The sequence below is a fragment of the Microtus ochrogaster genome, unplaced genomic scaffold, assembly GCF_000317375.1.
Source record: "Microtus ochrogaster isolate Prairie Vole_2 unplaced genomic scaffold, MicOch1.0 UNK1, whole genome shotgun sequence".
NCBI classification, from domain to species: domain Eukaryota; kingdom Metazoa; phylum Chordata; class Mammalia; order Rodentia; family Cricetidae; genus Microtus; species Microtus ochrogaster.
In genome coordinates this window covers 34,108,405-34,118,331 of record NW_004949099.1, presented here as the reverse complement: position 1 = coordinate 34,118,331, position 9,927 = coordinate 34,108,405, and the positions used below count along the sequence as shown (strand labels likewise).

The 9,927-nt window shown below is 45.1% G+C and overlaps 1 protein-coding gene across 2 annotated transcripts in view; it reads left to right on the top strand.

Moving 5' to 3' along the window:
* Positions 1-3,430: 3,430 nt before the first annotated feature.
* The window catches only part of Erc1 (ELKS/RAB6-interacting/CAST family member 1), a 356,262-nt gene continuing 349,765 nt past the window's right edge, over positions 3,431-9,927 (top strand). For both annotated transcript variants that reach the window (XM_026788064.1, XM_013352982.2), the window contains exon 1: positions 3,431-3,669. The gene's annotated coding sequence lies outside the window, so the exon portion shown is untranslated. The remainder of the gene's footprint in view (positions 3,670-9,927) is intronic.

Here is a 9,927-nt window from a genome sequence, read left to right as displayed (position 1 = left end):
CTAAATCCACAATTCCACCTAACTAAATACGGGTTAAATGGGGTGCCACTAGCCTGCAGTTCCAGCATTTGGAAGGCTAAGGGTTTGTAGGGTATCATTTGGGCCCAGTAGTAGTAGTTTGAGATCAGTCTAGGCAATACAAGTGAGATTCCCACCCTGTGTGTGTGGCGGGGGGGGGGGGCGGCAAAAATAACAACAACTAATAAAAAAATTTCCCCAAATTAAAACAAGATAAAGACATATTAAACATTCTTAATAAAAAAAATCTGAAATGCTGCAAAAGCTGAAAGTTTTGGACTACCAAGACGGTATCATAGGTGGAAAATTTCACATTATAAAACTATGCTTTATGTAAAAATTAAAACTATTGTATGAAATGACTTTTAGGACATATTTCCTGAAACAGGTATATATGAAATAAATTAATTTTGTGTTTAGACTTGGGTTCTATCCTCAAGATACCTCTCTATATGTATGCCAGTATCTACTCTCACTCCCAGGACAGAACCCAGCACTTTGGAAGCAGATCTCTGAGTTCAAGGCCAGCCTGGTTTACAGGAGAGAGTGTTCCAGGGTAGCCAGGAATACAGAGAAACCCTGTCTCAAAAACAAAACAAAACACCCCCCAAACAAAACAAATCAAAGCAAAACAAAACAAAGAAAAAGAAAATTTGAATCACTTCTTGTCAGGTAAGAGGTACTCAGTCTGTATTACCTAAGTTATGTATGGGTGAGACCTGGGGTGAGTCATCCTAAGGCAAAAATTCTCTCCAGCTAAGAACCAGACAAGTTACATGCTTCCAGGAAACAATGGCAGGACATACACAGAATAGATATTTTCATCCCAAAATAGAGAAACTGGAAAAAAAAGAAGGGGGCCAGGTGCCAAGCCAGCATAAAGCACAGCGAGAGCGCTGACGTTGTGTCGCACGCTTGCAGAATCCTCATTTGGGACTGAAGCCGCTACTGCTGTGAGCTCCAGGACATCCCCACCTGAGGCAGGGCAAACTTCTCTATACTTACTGTGCAGAGAAGTAGCTGGAGAAACAGTCAATGAAGAATGGCTTTTCATGGGTGAGTACCTACATATCTAAGAAATGAAATCTCAATTTCAGTTTCTGTCTGAGTGTGTGCAGGCATGTGTGTGCGTGTGTAGGGGAGTGTGCATGTGCAGAGGCCTGGGCAGGACTTCAGTTGTCTTCCTCGATTGCTCTCTGCCTTATTGCCTTGAGACAGGGTCTCTCACCGAATCACAAGTTCATTTTATCGTCGACCTTTGGGGATCAGCCTGTCTTCCCTCCAGAGCGCTGCTGTTACAAACATTGGAAGCCATGCCTAGATTTTATGTGGGTTCTGGGGCTTCAGAGTCAGGTGCTCATGCTTGCAGAGCAAGTTCTCGCACCCACGAGTCCATCTTCCCTGTCCCAGAAATGAAGACTTTGAAGACTCATCTCTGGCCGCTCTACAGTCACCTTGACTGGCTGCACACACTCTAACAAAAGGTTGTCATATATTAGACGTCGTACTGAAGGGGAGTTAGTTCCGCATGCCCAAGGACTATAATCACCCAAGTGCATTTTGGGAGGGAAACATTAGAGAGTCTGGGAAGGACAAAACAGAATTTTGTGCTGGCGGTGGTGGCACACGCCTTTAGTCCTGGCACTTGGGAGGCAGAGGCAGGCAATTTCTGAGAGCTCAAGGCCAGCCTGGTCTACAAGAGCTAGTTCCAGGACAGAAACCCTGTCTAAAAAACCAACCAACCAACCAATCAAACAAACAAAAACCCCAGAATTATTTTGTGGGACGAATTCCAGTTGGTCTTAATAATATTAGGGGGTGAAAGTTGAGAGATCAGAGAAGCAGAGTGGCCAGCTACTAGAGAGTTTTCACCTCTACCAATGCTCAGACCGAAAGGGCGATCCAGTCCTCAAACTGCAACTGTCTCCATCAAACCTCAGACTGCACTGAGCTCCTGTACCTTTTGCCTTACATTCCTTTCTCAGCCCAGCCACATCGCTCCGGTCTCCACCTCCCTAGTGCTGGGATCACCTTTGTGAGAGTGCTGTTTCCCTTTCAGACAGATTCAATCCAGTGTAGCCCAGGGTGGCCTTGAACTAACAGAGATCCCTCTCCCTCGGCTAGTCCTGGGATTAAAGGTGTGTGCCACCACTGCCTGGCCTGTAGTGGCTTAACTCTGTACTCTGATCTTCAGGCAAGCTTTATTTGTTAAAACACAAACAAATCCTCACTACAGAACTTGGTGAATGAACGTGAATGCCATGGGTGGATGGGGGAAAATGTCAATGGATTGTAAGAGCGTAAGCTGGTTAATTATGATGGTGGGAGGTTAAGGATGAGTAAAAGGATGAGTCTTAACTCCTCTCATCTCAAAGGCATTTTAAATTAGCTTAATAAACCCTGGGAGTGTGGGGATGAGTATAATTCACACCACCTTTAGATTTTTGGCTTAGAGATAGCTTATCTACCTTTTAAAATTAATGCCTGTGTGTTGCCCCCACCTCTGTACTTTTGCCCGCACCTGACAAAAGGAAAAGGTTGAGATTCAGCAACAGAAAAACTGGGTTGTCTAAAATAAGGCAGCAGCTGCTTCGTAGTTCGTTCGCCTTGCTTGGTGTGAGGGCTAAATAAAAAAGGTAACGTGGTGAAGCATTTGGCACAGCTCACGCACCGCATGTGGACACCAGGTTCCACCCACGCTCTTCCTCCCTGGCATGATAGCTGCGGAAAAGCCACCTACTGAGGAGAGGGTCTTTACGATGACCGCTTAGCCAGCCCCGAGGACTCAGAGCATTGCCTTCCGCAGCTACATTTTAAAAAGTCAAGTGTGAGGAGCAAGCTAACTTCTCTTGGACAAAGGGTGTCCAGGCAGCAGTGACTCAAAGTGACAAGCCCAGAGTTATTTCCTAAGGTGGCGGCGATCCCAGGGTTCGGGTAACGGGCCTGCCAAGCAGGGGGCGGGGCGACTCCAGGTTTGGGAAAGGCCACTCCACTCCTGGGGCTTCCAGCAATCCACGTCCTACGGCAAGCAGGAGGAGACAAACGCCGCCCCTCCTCGCCCGCACCTTCCCTGCTCGCCTTCGCGGCCCTGGATGTCCTGTGGACGCTCGGCCGTGGGTGTGTGATTGTAAGGGGCGGCTCTACGTGCGGCACAACTCTGCCTCGGCGCCCAGTTACCTTCGTGGCCTCGGAGCGCCGCGCTTCGCGATCCTGTTGCGCGGTCCCCCTGAGCCGCTACGGGAGGCGCTTCCCAGAGGGACAAGGGAAAGCCCGGCGGCCCGCGAGGGTGGGAGGCGGGACGCGGATGCCGCGCGGGCGCCCGGGGGCGGGGCTAGGTGTGCGCGGAGGGCGGGGCCTGGTGACGTCGTGGGCGCCGGTCGTGCTGTAGCTGTGGCTTTGGTGGCGGCGGCGGCGGCGGCTGTGATAGTGGCGGCGGCAGGGTGTCCGGGAGGCAGCAGCAGCAACGGCAGCGGCAGCGGCGGCCGTGAGGAGAGTGAGGCAGCCCCGTCGGCAGCCGCCCGCGCGTCAGGCAGAACCTCAAGCTGTCCGGCGGGCGCCGGCGCTGAGGCATTTGCCGTTTCCTACCGGGCTCGGCGCTCCCGGCCCTGGCTGGGCAGGGCAGAGTGCCCCTGGGGAGGGGCGGAGCCGTAGGTGAGGCTTCGGGACCCCTCCCCCTCCGGATCGGGCCGGGGGTGGGGGCGGGAAGGATGGGGAGGTCGGGAGAGCGGACCCCGCCCCAGCGCACCCGAGCCCACCGGCGGCCGCGCCCTGCGGAGCTCCGGGATTGGGCGGGAGCGAAGGCGCTGGCGGCGGGGACCTCCGCTGTGGGAGGTGGAGGGCTTCTGGCGCTCCGAGACCCGGAGGTGGGAGGCATGATGTGGGGAGACGGGGAATCTTGGGGATATTGGGGTGCGGCCAAGGTGGATCTGATGTAAAATGTTTAAGATGATCTTTTTATTATTTTGGACCTGGTGATATAGAAGAAGAAGAAAGGTTGTATTTCAAGAGGAAAATGAAGCGGGGATGTTGCCCTGGAGGTAGCTAGAGGGGCTATTGAAGCAGATCTCACATTGCCACTTTAGGTTTTGGTTCTTGAGTGGAATTCACGGAAGGGAGAGAGTACCTTTGCGTTGATTTGGGGTAGGTAAATTGTCAGCCTGAGTGACTCTGGTTTCAAAGAAAGAAGATGTTGACGTTTAGACAACTTCATTCTGAAGCAACCATGAGGGAATATGTGTCGTTACTCTTACCCTCTTAAAAGTGCTGTCTTCCAGTTTATTTTTCCTGCGTTCCCCCCCTCCCTTCTCTTGTGCATGATCTCTTTGTACCACTTTTAATTTTTCAGCTGATCCTTGAAGAAAAGGAAGGCCCGGGTCTCAGGTAGTGTCTTTGTCAGGCACATTTCAAAGTAATAGTTGCAGGTGGTTGTGGTTGATTGCTTTGAGTGGATAAGACAAACTAATAGTTCTGTTGGAGCTAATTGTGTGAGAATCGCTTAGATGTTTTAAAGTGCAGCTGTCTTTTACACCTTGTTTCTCTCCAGACCTTGATACATTTTGTGTTTATTGTATTTCTTCATTGGGGGTGATTATTTTTGGGTCTTAAAAAAAAATGGACGTGTGTGTGTGTGTGTGTGTATGTGTGTGTGTATGTGTGTGTGTGTGTGTGTGTGTGTGTGTGTGGTGTTCTCCAGATTTGAAGTCAAAGGACAGCCTTTGGGACTAGGTTCTCCCACTGTGGATTGCTATTGCTAGGATCAGATCGGTTGTGCCATAGGCACTTTACACGTCGAGTTATCTGGCTGTCCCTATTTTTTTGAATTTTTCTTTTAAGACAAGGGCTCACTCTATCCCAGGCTAGCCTCCAGCTTACTGTGATTCTTCTATCTTAGCCTTCCAAGTGCTGAGACTGCAGACCTGATCTCCTATGCTTGACTTTCTTGAAGATTGCTTTTATTTTTCATTTTCAGTTGTATTTATTGCAGTTTTTTTCTTTCTTTCTTTTTACATTTTTCCCCCTGGTCCAAGATGGTTTCTCGGTGTAATGCTGGTTGTCCAGGAACTCACTCTGTAGACCAGACTGGCCTCAAAGTCAGAGATCCGCCTGTCTCTGCCTCCTAAGTGCTGGGATTAAAGGCACGCAGCTCCAAACCTGGCTTTATTGCAGTCTTCATTAAACACTTTCAAAATGAAATAGGATTTTTTTCATTATGTAGGTCCCTCCATTTTCAAGGAATATTGTCAGTGTCAAATGCTTTTAAACTGTGCTTCGTCTGGTATCCTGTGGTAGAATGTGTCTTACTTTTCTTGGGAGATGTTATTGAGAGTGAACAACACAGTCTTTGGTGTTCTTCAGTTCACATCAGTGGTTCACAGTTTAGCACAATAGACCTGAGTCTTCTGGATTCGTGCTTCCTATTAGACTGTGGTAACCACATGCTTTATCATTTGTGACTTAAACTATTTCTTGTTCAGTAAACAAGCCCTTTGATAGATACATATTATGATATAATGAGAGGCATGACTCTCCATAGTTCACTTATGGAAGAAGGGGAAACTACCAGGAAATGAAATTAAAAACAGTAACTTTCCTAATGCCTGCCTGATTTATTTTGGCCTAAGGAGTACTTTTCTGTAACCCAAGAGAGAAATGCGTAGGTTATTTCAGTAGTTGGAGATCACTGCCTGTTCTCCATGTTCGCTTCAGGAACAGATGCTGATCTACTAGAGAAACTTTTGCTTGTAAAGACTGGTAGGAAATGAGGCTATGATAGTTAATTGATAAAGTGTATAGTTCAATTTATAGTCATAAAATTAAAGATTAAATGATCTCTATGTAGACATTGAATAATTGGTTGGTACAGTGAGTACTTGTGATTTAAATTAGCTAGGAGCAAACCCCACATATTTACTGCCTCCCCTTGTTGGAATTTTTGAGATGGGGTCTCACTATGGAGACAAGGCTGGCTTTTAACTCATAGAAATCTGACTGCCTATGCTTCCCGAGTACTGGGATTACAGGCATTCACCACCATGCCAGGCTAGTTTTGAGTTTTGAAGATTTAGATACTGGCTGCTGGGAATGGATATGTGTTTAGTGTGTAGTTTTTTTGCCTTACATGCAGGAAAGCTCTAGGTTTGATCCCCAGCACTGAAGAAAACAAAACCCAAAAGATATTGGGTGAAACTTGGGTGCGTATACTAATGTTTACATGATAATGAATTGTGATTCTTGTAGAATAAAATTGTGTAGTTTGGTAGGTGTCAGAGATGGAAATAATTTAATTTAGAAACCAGTTTAGAATTTCGTGTGTCTGAAAAAAATCCTGCATTTTTTTAATCAGGACATATTACTTGAGTGCTATAGGAATGGCTCAGCACTTAAGAGAGCTTACTGCTCTTCTAGAGGACCTGAGTTTGGTTCCCAGTACACATCAGGTTGCTTGCAGTTGCCTCTAGCCCCAGCCTTAGGGGATCTGACTTCCTCTCTGGCCTCCTGGGCACCACACTCACATTCACATCATTCGCACCCTGTGCACATAACTAAAAATAAAATAAACCTGTGATTCCAGTCTTAGGAGACTGACACTGGAGGATTGCCTTGAGTTTGAAGCCAGCCTGGCTACATAGTGAGTTCTAGGTCTGATTGAACTACAGTGTAGATTGTCTGTTTTTTTTTTTTAAGGCTGTTTGCTTCTTATTCCCTATCCTATTGTAGTTGAGTCCATTGAAGTTTGTTTTTCTTTACTATTAAAGTCGCAGTTATATCAGTCTTGTAATCCAGGTTCAAACTGGAAATTTAAAGGTGAAGGGTTTCACAGGAACAGCTGCTGTTTCATACTGCTTATGCCCTTTGTAGGAAGGAGTCTGAGAGCTGTTAAATACATTTTATTTATAAGGTATCAGAGCCACTGATGGAGAAAGAGCAGAGAACAGAGTGCTATGTGTAATCAAATAAGTAGTACATTAGCTATTTTGAGAGCGATGGGCTATGATTATGTGGAATATAATTGGATTGTATGGCACTTGAGGTTTTCCATGTTTTGGAGTGTCAATTCTGGAATTAGAGTGTTTAATCCTAGCCTTGCCTTGTATAGTGTAGGGCATATTGCTGCTTAAGCTTAGTTGTTTTCTTTTTTTTCAAGACAGGATTTCTCTGTATAGTCCTGGCTGTTCTGGAACTTGTTCTGTAGATTAGGCTGACTTTGAACTCAGATCCGCCTGCCTTCTCCTCCTGAGTGCTGGGGTTAGACTGCTAGGGTTGAAGTGTATGCCACCATAACTAGTCTTAACTGCAATTTCTTTAAAAATAAGATAATTTTATTTATGTGTATATGGTGTATATGTGAGTTTCTGTATATCACAGATCTGCAGAGGGCCAGAGGGCATTGGGTCCTCTGGAACTAAAGCTATAGATGTTGTAAACTATCTGATGTAGGTGCTAGGAACAGAACCTGGGTCCTCTGCAGGAGAATAAGTGCTTTTAACTGTTACCATCTCTCCAAACTTAATTTCTTAACTTTAACTTCTGTTTAAATTCTTGTGAAAAATTAGAATAATAGCAATAGTATTTCAGCTTTTAGGATGGGTAAATGGGTTAATGTAGCGAGAACAATGTTGGCACATGATCAGCTTGTTTGTTCGCACCTTCTGAACTTTATTCCTTGAGCATTACTTTTTATTCATTTAAAATACGCAGATTGCACTTGGGAGGCAGAGGCAGGCGGATCTCTGTGAGTTCGAGACCAGCCTGATCTACAAGAGCTAGTTCCAGGACAGGCTCCAAAACCACAGAGAAACCCTGTCTCGAAAAACCAAAAAAAAAAAAAAAACCAAAAAACCAAAAAAAAAAAAAAACGCAGATTGAAGGCTGGGAGCTGTTTCAGTAGGAAAAGGTTAATCAAGCTGAACACTTGATGAGTCCCTGGGACTTAGATCCATGGTCTAAGGAGAGAACCAGCTCCTACAGGTTGTCGCCTGGCTTCCACCTGCACCCGTCCACACAAAAACACAAAATAAACAGTGTAATATAAAAAAAACCACAACTCATTGAGCATGTTTTATGTTAGGTGCTAGGACTCTAGCAGGGAACAAGGCAGACAGATACTTGAAATCACATGGAGCATTTATGCTAGGTAAGGAGACAGATGATTAAATAAGTAAATGAATGAATTACACACGTGGGTGTTAGTAAGTATTGCCTTAGTTCTTTTCCTATTGCCATGTTAAATATCCTGACCAGCTTTTCTGAAGGGTGGTTTTCATGTCTGTCATGATGCCCCAGGAGTGATGATAGGTAATGTGTTTTTTTTCCACCATTTATTGAACCAGTAATGACTGTGACCCCCTGCAAACCCCCCCCCCCCCAAAAAAAAAATTCTGACAGAAGCAACTTCAGGGAGACAGGATTTGTATATAGTTCCAGAGGGATACAGTGGAAGGGAGGGCATGGTGGCAGGAGCCAGAAGCAGGTTTATCACGTGTTTGTGCTCAAGAAGCAGAGAGTGAGTGGGAAATGGATCTAGACTTCTGTAAAAAGCGTCACTGTTCCCCCTGTGACCCACTTTCTCTCTCAGTGCTCTCCTTCCTAAAAGTTCTACAACCTTCTCAAACAGTGCCACCATTGGGGACCAAGTGTTTAAACATGGGAATCCTTGGGGGACATTCAGATCACAAACAGAAATGGAGAGAGAGAGGGATAAGTAGTGGATGGGAATTTCCATGGTTTATAAGCCATCGAGTTTTCCTGAGAGTAACGCAGAGTGCCAGTGTGGAGTGTTTAGCACTATACTCTGATAGCACGGACTCTGACTTGTGTTTTAGAAGAATGATTGTTACCTCTCTGGGGTGTTAGGACAGGGTGGGAGGTAGAAAGAAATAAGGGCACTAGGCAGGAGATTGTGTTATGGTATTTCAGATGGGAATGGCGCTGACCAAGGTAATAGCAAAATGAAATGTTGAGAAGTGGTTGGATTTTTAGCATATATCGAGGGTAGATAAGTTGTATTGATTGAATATGGGATGTGAGCAAAATAGAATCATAAAGAATAAGTGTGGTTTTTACTTGAACAGCTGGAAGAACACAGTTGCCATAACCGAAATGAAGATAGCAGTTGAAGAATGTTCGGGAAAATTCTGGAAGTTGGGGGGAGTTGGAGTTCAGGAAAAGTAAGCAACAGGACAAGTGAGCACCTGGTATTTCCACCTGGTATTTAGAATTGTGTAGTACTGAGAGCATCAAGAGTGAATTAGGCAGAGGAGAGATCCAAACCTCTGAGCTGTGGGACTGATTTGTTTATTTGTTCATCCTGTCATGGAGTTAGTGTGGTTCTAGGTGTTCTTTTGGGGATGCACTAGCTAGCTAACAAATGTCTCTGCCTTATTGGTCCTTACCTTAAAAGAAACTGCAAGATACCCTGGAGGAAAGAAGAACCAAGTGACAGTCCTACTTCCAACTCCAGAGTGCTGGGATTTCAGGCAGGCATTATCATGTCTAGTTTTTGTTTTTCTTACCAGTAAAATTTCTTGCAAGTAAATGCCATTTAGTCATTCTAAAATTTCATTAAATATTTCATTTTCTGGTCTAATGATGAACTCTGGCTTTATTTTAGAATAGACTATTTGAACTCTTATTGAGGGAAGTAGTGATCACTAGGGTTTCACAGAGATTCATTGAATTAAATCAGACAATACCAGTTTCATAGAATGATATGGTTACTAGACTGACGAATGAAAGAAATATGGTTGTTATATACTGTTGTGTGGAGCAGCGGTGGGCTGTGTTCCCACTCAGCTCCGCGAAATAATCACATGGAAACTGTATTCTTTTGAACACTGCCAGACCCATTAGTTCCAGCCTCTTATTGGCTAACGCTCACATCTCTATTAACCCATTTTTATTTATTTATTT